Source organism: Poromitra crassiceps, assembly GCF_964638095.1.
Source record: "Poromitra crassiceps genome assembly, chromosome: 18".
NCBI lineage: Eukaryota > Metazoa > Chordata > Actinopteri > Beryciformes > Melamphaidae > Poromitra > Poromitra crassiceps.
Window position 1 is genome coordinate 27,667,566 of NC_139636.1, and position 3,014 is coordinate 27,670,579.

Sequence of the window (3,014 nt, forward strand, 5' to 3'; positions counted from 1 at the left end):
GCCGCTGGTCTAAATACTCTCTCCACTGCCGCTGGTCTAAATACTCTCTCCACTGCCCGCTGGTCTAAATACTCTCTCCACTGCCCGCTGGTCTAAATACTCTCTCCACTGCCCGCTGGTCTAAATACTCTCTCCACTGCCCGCTGGTCTAAATACTCTCTCCACTGCCCGCTGGTCTAAATACTCTCTCCACTGCCCGCTGGTCTAAATACTCTCTCCACTGCCGCTGGTCTAAATACTCTCTCCACTGCCGCTGGTCTAAATACTCTCTCCACTGCCGCTGGTCTAAATACTCTCTCCACTGCCGCTGGTCTAAATACTCTCTCCACTGCCGCTGGTCTAAATACTCTCTCCACTGCCGCTGGTCTAAATACTCTCTCCACTGCCGCTGGTCTAAATACTCTCTCCAATGCCGCTGGTCTAAATACTCTCTCCACTGCCCGCTGGTCTAAATACTCTCTCCACTGCCCGCTGGTCTAAATACTCTCTCCACTGCCGCTTGTCTAAATACTCTCTCCACTGCCGCTGGTCTAAATACTCTCTCCACTGCCGCTGGTCTAAATATTCTCTCCACTGCCCGCTGGTCTAAATACTCTCTCCACTGCCCGCTGGTCTAAATACTCTCTCCACTGCCCGCTGGTCTCAATACTCTCTCCACTGCCGCTGGTCTAAATACTCTCTCCACTGCCCGCTGGTCTAAATACTCTCTCCACTGCCGCTGGTCTAAATACTCTCTCCACTGCCGCTGGTCTAAATACTCTCTCCACTGCCCGCTGGTCTAAATACTCTCTCCACTGCCCGCTGGTCTAAATACTCTCTCCACTGCCCGCTGGTCTAAATACTCTCTCCACTGCCCGCTGGTCTAAATACTCTCTCCACTGCCCGCTGGTCTAAATACTCTCTCCACTGCCCGCTGGTCTAAATACTCTCTCCACTGCCGCTGGTCTAAATACTCTCTCCACTGCCGCTGGTCTAAATACTCTCTCCACTGCCGCTGGTCTAAATACTCTCTCCACTGCCGCTGGTCTAAATACTCTCTCCACTGCCGCTGGTCTAAATACTCTCTCCACTGCCGCTGGTCTAAATACTCTCTCCAATGCCGCTGGTCTAAATACTCTCTCCACTGCCCGCTGGTCTAAATACTCTCTCCACTGCCCGCTGGTCTAAATACTCTCTCCACTGCCGCTTGTCTAAATACTCTCTCCACTGCCGCTGGTCTAAATACTCTCTCCACTGCCGCTGGTCTAAATACTCTCTCCACTGCCCGCTGGTCTAAATACTCTCTCCACTGCTGCTGGTCTAAATACTCTCTCCACTGCCCGCTGGTCTAAATATTCTCTCCAATGCCGCTGGTCTAAATACTCTCTCCACTGCCGCTGGTCTAAATACTCTCTCCACTGCCGCTGGTCTAAATACTCTCTCCACTGCCGCTGGTCTAAATACTCTCTCCACTGCCGCTGGTCTAAATATTCTCTCCACTGCCGCTGGTCTAAATACTCTCTCCACTGCTGCTGGTCTAAATACTCTCTCCAATGCCGCTGGTCTAAATACTCTCTCCACTGCCGCTGGTCTAAATACTCTCTCCACTGCCCGCTGGTCTAAATACTCTCTCCACTGCCCGCTGGTCTAAATACTCTCTCCACTGCCGCTGGTCTAAATACTTTCTCCACTCCCGCTGGTCTAAATACTCTCTCCACTGCCGCTGGTCTAAATACTCTCTCCACTGCCGCTGGTCTAAATACTCTCTCCACTGCCCGCTGGTCTAAATACTCTCTCCACTGCCGCTGGTCTAAATACTTTCTCCACTCCCGCTGGTCTAAATACTCTCTCCACTGCCCGCTGGTCTAAATACTCTCTCCACTGCCGCTGGTCTAAATACTCTCTCCACTGCCGCTGGTCTAAATACTCGAGTCTCTCCACTGCCGCTGGTCTAAATACTCTCTCCACTGCCGCTGGTCTAAATACTCTCTCCACTGCCGCTGGTCTAAATACTCTCTCCACTGCCGCTTGTCTAAATATTCTCTCCACTGCCGCTGGTCTAAATACTCTCTCCACTGCCGCTGGTCTAAATACTCTCTCCACTGCCGCTGGTCTAAATACTCTCTCCACTGCCGCTGGTCTAAATACTCTCTCCAATGCCGCTGGTCTAAATACTCTCTCCACTGCCGCTGGTCTAAATACTCTCTCCACTGCCCGCTGGTCTAAATACTCTCTCCACTGCCCGCTGGTCTAAATACTCTCTCCACTGCCGCTTGTCTAAATACTCTCTCCACTGCCGCTGGTCTAAATACTCTCTCCACTGCCGCTGGTCTAAATACTCTCTCCACTGCCCGCTGGTCTAAATACTCTCTCCACTGCCCGCTGGTCTAAATACTCTCTCCACTGCCCGCTGGTCTAAATACTCTCTCCACTGCCCGCTGGTCTAAATACTCTCTCCACTGCCCGCTGGTCTAAATACTCTCTCCACTGCCGCTGGTCTAAATACTCTCTCCACTGCCGCTGGTCTAAATACTCTCTCCACTGCCCGCTGGTCTAAATACTCTCTCCACTGCCGCTGGTCTAAATACTCGAGTCTCTCCACTGCCGCTGGTCTAAATACTCTCTCCACTGCCGCTGGTCTAAATACTCTCTCCACTGCCCGCTGGTCTCAATACTCTCTCCACTGCCGCTGGTCTAAATACTCTCTCCACTGCCGCTGGTCTAAATACTCTCTCCACTGCCCGCTGGTCTAAATACTCTCTCCACTGCCCGCTGGTCTAAATACTCTCTCCACTGCCGCTGGTCTAAATACTCTCTCCACTGCTGCTGGTCTAAATACTCTCTCCAATGCCGCTGGTCTAAATACTCTCTCCACTGCCCGCTGGTCTAAATACTCTCTCCACTGCCTGCTGGTCTAAATACTCTCTCCACTGCCCGCTGGTCTAAATACTCTCTCCACTGCCCGCTGGTCTAAATACTCTCTCCACTGCCGCTTGTCTAAATACTCTCTCCACTGCCCGCTGGTCTAAATACTC